This window comes from Equus asinus, chromosome 2 (assembly GCF_041296235.1).
Source record: "Equus asinus isolate D_3611 breed Donkey chromosome 2, EquAss-T2T_v2, whole genome shotgun sequence".
Classification (NCBI taxonomy): Eukaryota; Metazoa; Chordata; class Mammalia; order Perissodactyla; family Equidae; genus Equus; species Equus asinus.
Genome location: NC_091791.1, coordinates 30,721,839 through 30,737,111, shown reverse-complemented (window position 1 = coordinate 30,737,111; position 15,273 = coordinate 30,721,839). Strand labels below are relative to the sequence as shown.

Below are 15,273 nucleotides of genomic sequence, written 5' to 3'. Positions count from 1 at the left end.
CTTTTAAAATAAGTTTTAATTGTGTCTGGACCTCCTTGCCAAAGAGCACTCCTGTACTCTTGTGGTAGCTAGCCTCCAACATGGACGCCCACGTCCTGGTATTCACACCCTTATGCAGTCTCTTCCCTTACTGTACCAGGAATGTCTGTGTGACAAATAATCTGTGGCAGATGATATGTCACTTCCAAGACTGGATTATAAAAGACAATGGCTTTTCTCTCCCTCTCCCTATTTCTCTTTCTCTCTTTCACTAGCTCTGGGTAAAACCAGCTGCCCTGTCTTGAGGACGCTCAGGCAATCTATGAAATATTCCACGTGGTAAGGAACTGAAGCCTTTGACCAACAGCCAGTGAGGAACTGAGGCCTGCCAACACAATGTGAAAGAGTTTGTCAATAGATCCTCTCCATGAGGAGTCTTCAGATAAGACGGCAGCCCTAGCCAATATCTTGACTGAAACCTCATGACAGACCTTAAAGCAGAACTACCCACCTAAGCTGCTCCCAGATTCCTTCCCCATTGAAACTGAGATGATAAATGCTTACAGTTTAAAGCACTTAGTTTTGGGGTAGCCTGTTACACAGTAATAGATGACTAATAAAACCATCATCTTTGTCTTTTTAACAAAGAAAGAATTGGGAGAGTATTGAGGACAAAAATCCCAGACTGGGCACAGTGAAGGGTACAGGGAAGGCCTCTCAACAGGCCGCTACTGAGAGGCCAAATAGGTACAAGAACAAGAATGCAGATCAGTTTGGAATGTAAAGGGTGGAGACAGGGAACGAGCTCAGGAGTAACTGACAAGAGTGCATTTTCATCAAGTGCTTAAGTGGAAAATATTTTAAATGACTTGTCTATGAAGCTGCTGAGGCAGAGAGCAGCAGGGCAGGAAGGAGGCAGGGAAAGCTTTGCTGGACTAGGATCTAAGACACCAGCATTTTCTAAACCAACTGTGTTTACAATTAGCTATGGGATCCTGGACAAGCTGTTGGTCTCTCTGGGGATTCAGTTTCCTTGTCTGAAAAGGAGAGTTGAATGAGATGTCCATAAACTCTACCATTGGAGTATTCGCTTTTGCACAATGCTAGAGGCAGTAGCACTGTCTTGGGTGACTTATAGTTTGTACTGTTTCAGTGGTCTTAAGGGACAGAGCTATTGGCAGGGCATCTTCTCAGCCTGGAAGGCATCCCCATTCATGCATTTGCATTTATCATTTATTCAAGTTGTTTACTGAGTACTTCCTCTGTTCCAGGCATAATGCGCCATGCTTTAGGGGTAAGAATGGGTTATAAAGTTATATCAACGAGATACAATACCATTCCTCAGGAAACCCATATACACACTCACTGTACCTGGTCTGAAACTATCACAAAAACCTGCCTTTTGGCTTAAGAAGAAAGGTTCCCTCTTCTTCATCCACCCATGAAATCCTTGGTTAGCTTCAAGTTTCTTCATCTCTGACCTTTTTAAGTTCACACATCTATTCTTTTATCTTCTCCTCGGTGCTGACTTTGGAAGGAAAGGGCACCTGGAGAGCCAAGGACCTTGCTGAGCACTATTAATTTTAACAACTAGGGGGACCATTATTTCCCTTTTTATGGAATTACACATCTATTAATGGAGCCTAAGATTGCTTAGATTGTTTTGCTGTCACACCACAATGGTTGCTCAATCAACTGCAAATTCATTTAGGTGTAAATTCATCATTTTAGCTACAAGATATATGACATGGAAGCCTTTGTAAATTGATTTGCTGAAATCAATATATCCTTTGTGTATGGAATTCTCCAATACATCAAGACACTAACCCCACCCAAAAAGGAAGTAAATTTACTTTGGCAGGGTTTCTTCTTAGTGAACACAAGTTGGCTCTTATTGATCACTACTTTTTCTTCTAAATGTTCACAAAGGACAAGGTTTATAACTCTTTACATGTTTTTACATATAGTGGAACATATAAATCACTCTATTGTTTCCAGAATTCACTCCTTTTCCCTTAAAAAAATGACCTTTTGGGGCCACTCCCATGGCCGAGTGGTTAAGTTCCCTCACTCCCCTTAGGCGCCCAGGGTTTTGCCGGTTCGGATCCTGGGTGCTGACATGGCACCGCTCGTCAAGCCATGCTGAGGTGGCATCCCACATGTCACAACTAGAAGGACCCACAACTAAAAGATATATTGTACCAGGGGGCTTTGGGGAGAAAAATAAAAAATAAAATCTTTAAAAAAAAATGACCTTTTGCTCACATTTGATCTTCTGATAGCTTCCCCTACTTATCACATTTATAGACGACATAGAAAGATTTTCTCATTGCTTTCTCTCTTTACCTTCTTAAACATAAAACTGCCAATCTAACAAGTAAAGAATGTATAAGATGGTCTGCCTTTGGCTGACACTAGTTTCCAGCAGCCATCAAGATAGTTAAGTTGCTCACAATTACTATATGTTGCTCTGTTCAGCTTTGTAATCTGTATTAGGAAAACATTATCAATATCCTCTCTCTGGTCAGACTGTCTGTACACTGTTGACATCAGACAATCAAATAATTTTTTATTTGAAAGGAACTTTAGGAATCCTCTAGAAACTGAGGTGCAGGAGGGTAAAGGCATTGTCCAAGGTACATACAAAAGTCAAAGTTCTTGATACCAAAAGCATCTTACATTGCAACACAAGCTCTCTCCTTCCCCATAACTTTCAAATGCATATAACTTTCTCTCTCCTTTTCCACTCAGCCACTGCTCTTTCCATGTTAAAGTTTGCTTACTTCCATGAAGCCCATTCTTTGACACATTCACTCATGTAGCAAGTATTTATTGAACACTTATCAGCCAGTATTATAATTGCCCATTTGTGAACAACTTTATGCTAGTACAATCTATCTTTAATCCAGTATACTACTAAGAATTTACAAAATGACATTATCTATAATAGCTGAAAATAAATTAAATTACATTAAATTAAATTGCAAAATCCAGCCAATAAAGGGGAAGTACAGCCTAAATTATGATCTATCAACACAATGGAATAGTATATAGTCATGACATTATCATTCTGACTGCTACCAAGAAAGATGGAAAATTTTATTACATAATATTAAAAGCAGGATAGAAAGTATAGGTGAATACAATTATAACTCTATAGATGTTTCTGGGATGTGGAAGAGGCCTGGAAGGGAACATGCAAAACTGCATTAAGTAAATGGGATTGTGGGTAATTATTTTCCCTCCTCAAAGTTTTTCTTTAATCTTATATTGATTGTTTTCAAGGCCAAAATCGTTTTCAGAGAAAATTTAATGGTACCTAAAGAGAGACAATTAGATAATACTAATCTCTTGTTTAACATTTACCATTCACATTGTAATATTTTGCCCAATTCTCAAAACTGGTTGGTGATGAAGCTAAAGCACAGACTACAGTCTCTATTTTCACATATACACAGGAGACTATTCCTTTTACACTCATAGAAAAAAAAATAACAATAGTATAAACGAAGTACTTTAGAAGAATCTTGTTTCTAACTCTCATAATAATCCTCCAAAAAATGGTGGAATGCCCCCCACATATATTATAACCAGGTAGTTTTCTTAAGGGTTGCCAAATATAGGCCTCTGCCTTTTCCCACAACCAATGTAACCCAAGGCGGGCCAATCAGTCTTTCCTTGGCATTTATTAAATTACAGCTTGAGAAAGAAATTCAGTCCCTGTCTGGTGGCAAAGCTGTGTCAGAGACATAAGAAATAGGAGCAGCTGGTAACCAAGTTTCCAGTCATGTGAAAGAAGCCAGTCTGAGAAAAGAAGCTAACCAGAAAGTAGTAGAGTTTATAGATGGAAAGGAACAGTTCTTATGACACTGCAGTCCCTGCGTCAGTAATCCCTAAGCCTCAACTCCACCCCTTTCTGGTTACCTCAATCAGTAAACTTCTACTTTTATTGTTTGTCTAAGTTAGCCTGAGTTGGGTTTCTGACACTTGAAATAAAAAGATCACGCCTAACACAGCAGATATTATTATTCCCATTTTACACAGAGGAAACATAATGTTCAGAAAAATTAAGTAAGATTACAAAGTCAGTAAGTTTTCGCCTTGAAGCACATATCTTTTCTATAAAGACACGTTGCAGGGGCCAGCCCCGTGGCCAAGTGGTTAAGTTCGTGTGCTCCACTTGGGCGGCCCAGGGTTTCACTGGTTTGGATCCTGGGCACGGACATGGATCTGCTCATTGGGCCATGTTGAGGCGGCCTCCCACATGCCACAACTAGAGGGACCCACAACTAAAGTATACAATTATGTACTGGGGGGATTTGGGGAGAAAAATCAGGGGGGACAAAACGATTACATTACAAAGACATGTTTCAGCCCGTGGAAGAAAAAAAAAGTAGCTAAAAGAAAAAGGTATAAAAAGGGAAAACATAAAACAAAAATGGAGAAGCATGGTAAATGGGAAAAAATGCTATAAAAATTCCAGTAAACACACACACACACACACACATATGGTAACAGCATTTATGCCTAGCTGAAACTGAAAAAAGACTAAGTGTTTCCATATTAAGTTAGAAAACAGAACTCTTGAGAATCTTTTGTAAGAGTTGAATTTGGCGGGGGTGGGGAGCGGGGGACAGTTAAGGAAGATTGGCCCTGAGCTAACATGTATTGCCAATCTTCCTCTTTTTGCTTGAGGAGGATTGGCCCTGAACTAACATCTGTGCCAATCTTCTTCTATTTTTTGTATGTGGGACACTGCCACAGCACAGCTTGATGAGTGGTCTATAGGTCTGCTCCTGGGATCTGAACCTGAGAACCCTGGGCCGCTGAAGTGGAGCCTGTGAACTTTACCACTATACCACCAGGCCAGCCCCAGCAAAAGTTGATTTTATCTTAGTGTTTCCTTTTTTCTTTTTTATGTATACGGAATCCAGGAGCAGCTTAACTGGGTCTTCTGCCCCAGAGTTTCTCATGTGGGCCTCTCCATAGAGCATATCACAACATAGCAGCTTGCTTTATCAGAGCAAGCAAGCAAGAAGGCAAAGGAGAGTGCCAGAAAGAGATACAGAGTCTTAGCAAAATTAAAGTCATTGTCTTTTGTAATCTAGTCATGAAGTGACATCCCATATGTTTTCCCATATTTTATTCTTTAGAAGCAAGAGCTAGGTCCAGCCCACTTGAGGATTACCCAAGGGCATAATATTAGGAGGTGGGGATCATGGGAGCCATATCAGAAGCTGCCTGCCACTCTAGTGGTACCTGAAATGATGATGCATCTTATAATGGATAAAATCTTAGATTCATTGAAATACAGTAGGAGGTACTTGGTAAATATTTGTTGAATGATTAAAATGAAAGAAAAAGATAAAATGATACTGTCTTTTTTCAAAGAATTAATTATAATTTTCCTGCTATGTTATCAACATTTCCAAATGTTTCTGACCATCTCTGTGCTATACCAACTTTCCTAAGACTGATTTTCTAAAAGCAGACAATCACAGAAGCAATACAATTTACCTGGCGTTTCATATGATATTATACAATGGCAGAATGTACCAGCGCCTTTTTTTTCAGTGTAATGTTGACGTGCTCATTCAATAAATAAATAAAAATTTCCATCTCAAATAACTCATTCAAGAAAATTAGCAATTCAAATGATAAGTCATGATTTGACAACATGCTCCCTCTTCTAAAAACCACATAGTACCATTGTGATTTTTAGCCCATTGAGAAGTGGTAAGACTTTTTTTCCCCTTTACTTGTTCTAACTATTGGCATCACTGTTTACACACTCACTGGCCTCTGTCTAGCTTTCTGCGCCACCTTATGTCAGAGACTATAGTGAAGGAATATTCTTATGAAGGCTATCTAAGCCAAGCCTCTAAGCACAAGTGTCAAGAAGTGGTGGTTAGCCCTTTCCACGTACTACTAGCTTAACTAGAGAGGGAAGAGGGGTGCAAGATGAGGGAGACGGTGAAAGAGCCATTTATAAGCATGAGGAGACAAATACTGCCTCCTTTTCTTTTTCAAACCAAAAGTACACTGCAATAACCCTGTCTGGACAACAACAGTGTGACCACAGAAATACTGTAGCCCTGGCTCCAACAGAAAAGAGAGGCAAAGTATTTTTACCCTAATTGGTATCACTAAGATACTCTGATCATTCTTACAGAGCTATTTTATTTTGTTTTGGTTTTGTTTTTTTTCAAGAAAATAGACTGTCTTTGTGAAGAAACAACAAAGTCGGCATATGTGATACGTGGAGCCTTTGGACTAGATGTTCTTCCAAGGAAGTCTCCCTCCTTTGCATGCAAGAAAAGAGTCTGCTTTGGAGAAGCACCAGGGAAGTGACAAGAAAAATAATACATGAAGTATAATATTTGGCTACATTGTGCAGAGGACTAGAAGGAAAGATGCAAAAAAGCCTAGTGTAGCTGACTTCAAAAGGCTTAAGAAGACAGATAAACTGAGTGTGCAGGAAAATATGACAGTAGCTTTACTGGAAAACAGGAATTTTGAAGATGTTTTAAAAGACTTGGTGTCTATGAGGGTCTCTTCATCTCAAAGGAATCTTGTATGCTATTCTCATACTTGTAAGCTCCCTGAGGGCAGGAGCAGAGCATTATTTCTCTGTGTATTTCCAAGTATAGTGTCGTTTACAGGAGGTGCTTAGTAAATAAGAATAAAGCTAACATTTACTGAGTATTTAGATACCCAGATTCTCTGCTATAAGGTTAACATAAATTTCCCAACTAAATCCCCACATCCCTTTGAATAGTCATTATCATAAACCCCATCTTACAGATGAGGCAATGAAGGCTAAGAGAGGTAAAGTCACTTGCCCAAATTCATATAGCTATAACCTGTGGAGCCAAGATCCAAGCCCAGGTAGCTGATTCCAAAGCCTTAACCACTCAACCCTACACAGAATGACTGCTGTCTTGAATTGCTGTTCTTAGTTACAGGGGGATGATGAATGACCTCTTCTTGATTCCATTTTACAGGATTTTGTTTTTCACATGTTACGGACAGAAAAAAACAGTCTACTCTCAGAGGTGGGTTCCCTTACAAGTGAAGTGCTAAGAAGGTCACCTATTTTCCCCATGTCCCACCACCCCCATGTGTGTGAAAATAGGATAGTCAAGAAAGCCAAGGGCTATTGAGGAAGGATTATTTGCCCAAAAGGATGTGTGTGTGTATTTGTGTATGTGTGTGTGTGCATGTATGTGTGTGTAGTTGAGCAAAAATGGGCCAGGATTGGGTGTGGGGTGGGGAAGGAGTGAGAGACTGGCTGTATAAATCTCACTTTAAAATGGCAAATCCTGGCTCCCCCAGGTTAGACTTGTCAGTCATTCACAACTCAGTGTGAATTACTTCGCTCAGTTTGCTTTCCTCTTAGGGACTTAAAGAATTACTGCTGCTCTGTGCAAAGAAAATGGCCAGCCACTGAGGACAAAGGCTCTGATGATAAAGCAGTTGTATTTATCAGCTCAGGTTGCCATAAGAAAATACCATAGACTGGGTGGCTTACACAACAGAAATTTCTTTCACAGTTCTGGAGTCTGGAAGCCCAATATCAGGGTACAAGCATGGTCAGGTTCTGGTGAGAGCTCTCTTTCTGGCTTGCAGATGGCCTCCTCACCGTGTCTTCACAAGGCCTTTCCTTGGTGCATGTGCATGGAGAGAGAAAGAGAGAAAGTCTCTTCCCTCTTCTTCTTCTTATAAAGCCACCAATTCTATAGGATTAGGACCCTACCCTTATGACTTCATTTAACCTTAATTACCTCTTAAAAGCCCTATCTCCAAATATAGCCACATTGCAGGGTGAAAGCTTCAACATGTGACTTTGGTGGAGAAATAACTCAGTCCACAACAGTAGTGATCACAAGCTCTGACATAGAATAATGACTCATGACACCGAACTCACATTTTCTCTTCCCCCTACTTCTGCCAGAGCCCCATATAAGTCCAAGGGACTATTATATAGTTTAAAAAAGATGCCAAAGGCTCCTGGTGGGCAAGGGAGATATTTCTTACATAAGAGAGCTGAGCTTCCTTCTGGTAGCAGGATTGACCTGGAAGTTCTGAGATGCCCAATTAAAGAAAGGCTTCAGTTATAAGATCCAGGTGGGAGCTAGAATCCCTTAGGCCCTTGCCTTGGTGCAGAGGCTTTGGGATAGGAGTCTTCCCACATGACTGGAACCTTGCTGACTTGGTCTTATCCCACATGGACATATCTAATCCAGTTCTGCCACTGTGACTGTGACCCTTTAACCTTATCACTGCTGGCTTACCTCGCCATGCTTCTGTCCAACACAGCAGGGACCTAACAGACTCAGCCATCTCACTGCACCAAAATGTGCTCACACTGCCTGAGTCTTGTCCCTTCTATCCCCAACCCAGGTCTGTACACTGTGGTATCCTGTATTATTCACCAGCCCTGCGTGAGATTGTGGACCCATTTGGGTTAAGAGCAAAAGGACATAGTTCCACAATGAGGGAGTTGAAGGAATGACTATTTTGGAGCTTGAGGAATTAGGAGAAATGGGCAAGACTTATCTAGATAATACATGGCAACTAGGGAGTGACACAACAGGCAGTGTGGAGGCAGTATAACTTGGTCATATGACAGTGCAGCTGGTTAAGAATGCAAGCTTTGGAGCCCAATAGACCTGGGTCCTCATCTCAGCTCTGCCCAACTGGTGACTATGCAATGTTGAACACTTTATTTAACTCCTCTAAGCCTCAGCTTCTTTATCTTTAATTTGGGAAATTCCCAAATTCACATGGTTTTTGCCAGGATTGAAAAGGTAATGTAAGCAAAGCGCTAAACATAGTGTCAAATATATAATAAACACTCAATAAATAGTAGTTATTATCATTAATAAAGAATATGGAATGGGAAGAAAAGAGCACCAAGAGCTTAGAGTGGTCTATGGGTAATAAAGTGGGAAGGCCTAAAAATCTTCATTCCCTTTTCTGCTCTGTTGAGAGCACTAGTGGCATCAAATGTATCACTACAAATCTTCTAATTAAACACTCATGATAGCAAGATATCAAGGTTTCCTCAAAAATGACAACACTAACAGCATTAGGGAGAACACAATAAGCTTTAAAAGTCACCAATTTGTTGAAATTACCTTCTGACATTTCTGAAAGCATACTTTTACTTTTCTGTGATAGAAAGGATACCTTCAGATTGATTTTAACATGGATATTTTTCTACAGCTTTTGTAACTTTGGTGTAGAAAGTCTATTGTCTTATATGAAGAAATATAATGGAAAAGACTGCTTCCTTCATTATGAAACATAAGATAAGGTGCAGCATTGATGATGCCAAGACAGAGGAGACAGGATATACTTTGTCTACGCAATTAGCCATTTGCTGAGCACCCCTAAGTGACAGGTCTGTGTGAATGCTGAGGACACTGAGATGAAGGAGTCTTTTTGGAAGGAGCTGTGCTCTCCACTTCTGTACCTTGAGTAATATCCTCTTTCATTCTCTTTACATTTCCTTCTATTCTCATAATCCTCCTTGCCACCACCCTCTCTCCAACAAAACCCTGAAACCTCTTATCTTTCACAATTTACCCTTGCCCTTATGTGTCCAGAGGACTCAATCTTGCCACCATGAGCACAATTTTTTATTGACATTGTTTTAGATCTGAGGACATCATAGTGAACAAGGAAGATAAGGTCCCTTCTCCACAGACCTTACATTCTAGATAGGATGTACCAACAATAAAGAAAGAAAGAAATGAGAACTTTCTATTGTTAAAAAGTGCCATGAAGAAGACAAATCATAAAATAATGGTATGAAAGAGCATGGTGTTTCAGGCAGAAGAGGGATACTTTAAATAGGTTTGTCATAAGTTTGGCTGAATATACAAAAGAAACAAAAATAGCAGTGGCTTAAATGAGATAAAGTTTATTTCTCTCTCATTTAAAAGAAGCCTGGAGGTTCGGAGGAGGCAGAGCAAAATGGAGCGGTGAGCTGACCTGGGACTCTCTCCCCTCCAAAGCACAACAAAGCACTGAAAAAACAAAACCCTGAATTTCAGCTAATGAACCCAATGCCAGGACTCAGAGACCTACGGTATCAAAAGACAGAAGATGGAGCCCCTACTGCCTGCCTCGGAGGAGCTGGAACGGGGCAAGAGAGAACATCGCTCCATCCCCTAGAAACCGGGATCGCTGCGCGGTCTGGGAAGGAGAAGGGGAGGGGCCACGCAACCAGGGGATCATCTAGCACTCCCGCCACCAGTACAGTGGAAACCCGCTGACGGTGGGAAAGCTTCCGTGCTCGGGAACCCCATAAACGCAGGGCCCCGGGAGACCAGAGAACAGAGCTGATCCAATCCAGATCGGTGCGCCAGACAAAGTGCCCCTCCCCCCAGCAAACCGCGCTGGGTGCCACCATCTTGCCCAAAGGCGGAGAGCTCAGGACATGCGGCTCTCGACCCCCATCTAGTGGCGACAGGCTGTAACTGCAACCGAATTCTACTTCCATGCGAAAAAACCGCTCGTCTACCATCCAGCAATTTATAAAAGCCCCAGACCAGAAGGAAAACAATAAAAACATAGAATTAAGTCCTGAGGACTTGGAATTAGGTAAACTAAATGAAAATGAGTTCAGAGCAGCTATAATCAAAAAACTCAATGAGGTAGAGCGAAAGATAGAGAAACAAGCCGAGTTCTGGAGTTACTTCACAAAAGAGATTGAAATTATAAGGAAGAATCAAACAGAATTACTAGAGATGAAAAACACAATGGACCAGATAAAACAGAATACAGATTCCCTGAATGCCCGGGTAGACTCCATAGAAGAGCAAATTAGCATAATCGAAGATAGGTTGAATGGCTCCAGACAGAGGAAGAAAGAGAACTAAGGATTAAAAGGAATGAGGAAAGGATTAGAGAGATAGCAGATTCAAGGAGGAGAAAGAATTTAAGGATCATAGGAATTGCCGAGAAAGTAGAAAAGGAAAATGGAGCAGAAAGTGTGCTTAATGAAATTATAGAAGAAAACTCCCCAAATCTAGGGATTGGGGGAGAAATGTGTGTAGAGGAAGCTTTCAGATCTCCTAGATTTGTCAATGTAAAAAGACCTACTGCAAGGCATACAGTAGTACAAATGGCAAAAAGGAATGACAAAGAAAGAATACTCAAGGCTGCAAGACAAAAGAGAATTACCTACAAGGGAGCCCCTATCAGACTTTCAGCGGATTTCTCTGCAGAAACCTTATAAGCTAGGAGAGAATGGAGTGACATATTCAAAGCTTTAAAAGATAAAAATCTTCAGCCAAGAATACTCTATCCAGCAAAAATATCCTTCAGATATGAGGGAGAAATTAAATCTTTTGCAGACAAACAAAAGTTAAGGGAATTTGTAACCAAAAGCCCTCCACTACAGGAAATCCTCAAGAAGGCTCTCACACCTGAAAAAAGAAAAAAGGGAGAAAGGGGTCACAAACCACAGGGTAGGGAGACATAAATAGAACCAAAACAGGATAGCAAATATTCAAGTATAGCATTAAGATAAAGGTAAGGAAACTACCAAAGCAAAGATGATCTTATCACTCTAACTACAAACTCATAACACACATTGGAACAAGAAGTGAAAATAATAATTTGGGAGGGGAAGAGCAAAGGGACTAAATTAGTCTAGGCCAAGTAAGTAAGAGACGACCAGAGAATAGACTATATTATACACAAGATTCTAAATACAAACTTCAGGGTAGACACTAAACTAAACAACAGAACAGAGACACAAAACATAAATAAGCAAAAATCTAAGAAACCTAGCATAAGAAATTGCAGTATCAAATGGGTAGGATAAAGCACACAGGAAGAGAAAAGCAGGAAAGCCAGATAATGAGCAACAGATTGACAGCTTTAAGTCCACATGCATCAATAATCACTCTCAATGTGAACGGATTGAACTCTCCAATAAAAAGACACAGAGTGGCAAAATGGATTAAAGAACAAGATCCAGCAATTTGTTGCCTCCAGGAAACACACCTCAGCCCCAAGGACAAACACAGGCTCAGAGTGAAGGGGTAGAGGACAATACTTCAAGCTAATAGCAAGGAAAAAAAAGCAGGTGTTGCAATTCTTATATCAGACAAAGTGGATTTCAAAATAGGACAGGTAAAGAGAGACACAGAGGGACAATATATAATGATCAAAGGGACACTTCATCAAGAAGAAATAACGCTTATAAATATCTATGCACCCAACACAGGAGCACCAAGATTCATAAAGCAACTATTAACAGACCTAAAGGAAGATGTTAAAAACAACACAATAATAGTAGGAGACCTCAACAACCCACTCACATCAATGGACAGGTCATCCAGGCAGAAAATCAACAAAGAAATAGTGGAGCTAAACAAAAATTAAAACAATTGGACTTAATAGACATATATATATCACTTCATCCTAAAAAACCAGAATACACATTCTTCTCAAGTGCACATGGAACATTCTCAAGGATAGACCATATGTTGGGAAACAAGGCAAGCCTCTACAAATTTAAAAAAATTGAAATAATAACAAGCATCTTCTCTGATCATAATGCTATAAGGCTAGAAATTAATTACAAGAAAAAAGCTGAGAAAGGCACAAAGATGTGGAGACTAAACAACACACTACTGAACAAGCAGTGAATCATTGAAGAAATTAAAGAAGAAATAAAAAAATACCTGGAAACTAATGAAAATGATAACATGCCATACCAACTCATATGGGATACAGCAAAAGCTGTATTAAGAGGAAAATTCATCGCCATACAGGCACATCTTAACAAACAAGAAAAATCCCAAATAAGCAATCTTAAACTAAACCTAACTGAACTAGAGAAAGAAGAACAAATAAAGCCCAAAGTCAGCAGAAGGAGAGAAATAATAAAAATCAGAGCAGAAATAAATACTATTGAAACGAAAAAGGCAGTAGAAAGGATCAATGAAACAAAGAGCTGGTTCTTTGAGAAGATAAATAAAATTGACAAACCACTAGCCAGACTTACAAAGAAAAAAAGGGAGAAAGCTCAAATAAACAAAATCAGAAATGAAAGAGGAGAAATAACAACAGACTCTGCAGAAATACAACGGATTATAAGAGAATACTACGAAAAACTCTATGCTAACCGAATGGATAACCTAGAGGAAATGGATAAATTCTTGGACTCCTACAATCTCCCAAAGCTCACTCAAGAAGAAGCAGACAATCTGAACAGACAAATCACAATGAAAGAGATTGAAACAGCAATCAAAAACATCCCAAAGAATAAAACCCCAGGACCAGATGGCTTTCCTGGGGAATTCTACCGAACTTTCAGAGAGGATTTAATACCTATCCTTTTCAAGCTATTCCAAAAAATTAGGGAGGATGGAACACTTCCTAACACATTCTATGAAGCCAACATCACGCTGATACCAAAGCCAGACAAGGACGCCACAGAAAAAGAGAAGTACAGGCCAATATCACTGATGAACATAGATGCAAAAATTCTAAACAAAATTTTGGCCACCAGAATTCAGCAATCCATCAAAAGGATCATACATCATAATCAGGTGGGATCCATACGAATACCAAGGACACAGGGATGGTTCAACATCCGCAAATCAATCAATGTGATACACCACATCAACAAACTGAGGAATAAAAACCACATGATCATTTCAATAGATGTAGAGAAAGCATTTGACAAGATCCAACAGCCATTTTGGTTAAAACTCTGAAAAAAATGGGCATAGAAGGGAACTACCTCAACATAATAAAGGCCATATATGACAAGCCCACAGCCAACATCATACTCAATGGGCAAAAACTGAGTGCCATCCCCCTGAAAACAGGAACGAGACAAGGATGCCCTCTATCACCACTCTTATTTAACATAGTACTGGAGGTCCTGGCCAGAGCAATCAGGCAAGATAAAGGAATAAAAGGAATCCAAATACGGAGGGAAGAAGTGAAACTCTCACTGTTTGCAGATGACATGATCTTATATATAGAAAACCCCAAAGAATCCATTGGAAAACTCTTAGAAGTAGTCAACAACTACAGCAAAGTTGCAGGGTATAAAATCAATTTGCATAAATCAGTTAGCATTTCTATATTCTAACAACGAACTAACAGAAAAAGAACTCAAGAACACAATCACAACAAAAAGAATAAAATACCTCAGGGTAAATTTAACTAAGGAAGTGAAGGACCTATACAATGAAAATTACAAGGCCTTCCTGAGAGAATTGGATGAGGACATAAGGAGATGGAAAGACATTCCATGTACATGGATTGGAAGAATAAACATAGTTAAAATGTCCGTTCTACCTAAAGCAATCTACAGATTCAACGCTATCCCAATCAGAATCCCAATGACATTCTTTACAGAATTAGAACAAAGAATCCTAAAATTGATATGGGGCAACAAAAGACCCCGAATTGCTAAAGCAATCCTGAGAAAAAAGAACAAAATGGGAGGTATCACAATCCCTCACTTCAAAACTTACTACAAAGCTACAGTAATCAAAACAGCATGGTACTGGTACAAAAACAGGTGCACAGATCAATGGAACAGAATTGAAAGCCCAGAAATAAAACCACACATCTATGGACCGCTTATCTTCGACAAAGGAGCTGAGTGCATACAATGGAGCAAAGAAAGTCTCTTCAACAAATGGTGCTGGGAAAACTGGAAAGCCATATGTAAAAGAATGAAAATTGACCATTCTTTTTCACCATTCACCAAAGTAAACTCAAAATGGATCAAAGACCTAAAGGTGAGACCTGAAACCATAAGGCTTCTGGAAGAAAACGTAGGCAGTACACTCTTTGAAATTAGTATTAAAAGGACCTTTTCGGACACCATGTCTTCTCAGAGAAGGGAAACAATAGAAAGAATAAACAAATGGGACTTCATCAGACTAAAGAGCTTCTTCAAGGCAAATGAAAACAGGATTGAAACAAAAAACGCACTAACTGGGAAAAAATATTTCCAAGTCATATATCTGACAAAGGCTTAATATCCATAATATATAAAGAACTCTCACAACTCAACAACAAAAAAATCAAACAACCCAATCAAAAAATGGGCTGGAGACATGAACAGACATTTCTCCAAAGAAGATATACGGATGGCCAATAGGCACATGAAAAGATGCTCATCATCGCTGATCATCAGGGAAATGCAAATCAAAACTACACTAAGATATCACCTTACACCCATTAGAATGACAAAAATATCTAAATCTAATAGTAACAAATGTTGGAGAGGTTGTGGAAAGAATGGAA

General features: G+C 39.6%; 1 protein-coding gene across 3 annotated transcripts in view; it reads right to left on the bottom strand.

Moving 5' to 3' along the window:
- HPSE2 (heparanase 2 (inactive)) overlaps nucleotides 1-15,273 on the bottom strand; it is a 602,725-nt gene that overhangs the window by 395,732 nt on the left and 191,720 nt on the right. The window lies entirely within an intron of this gene.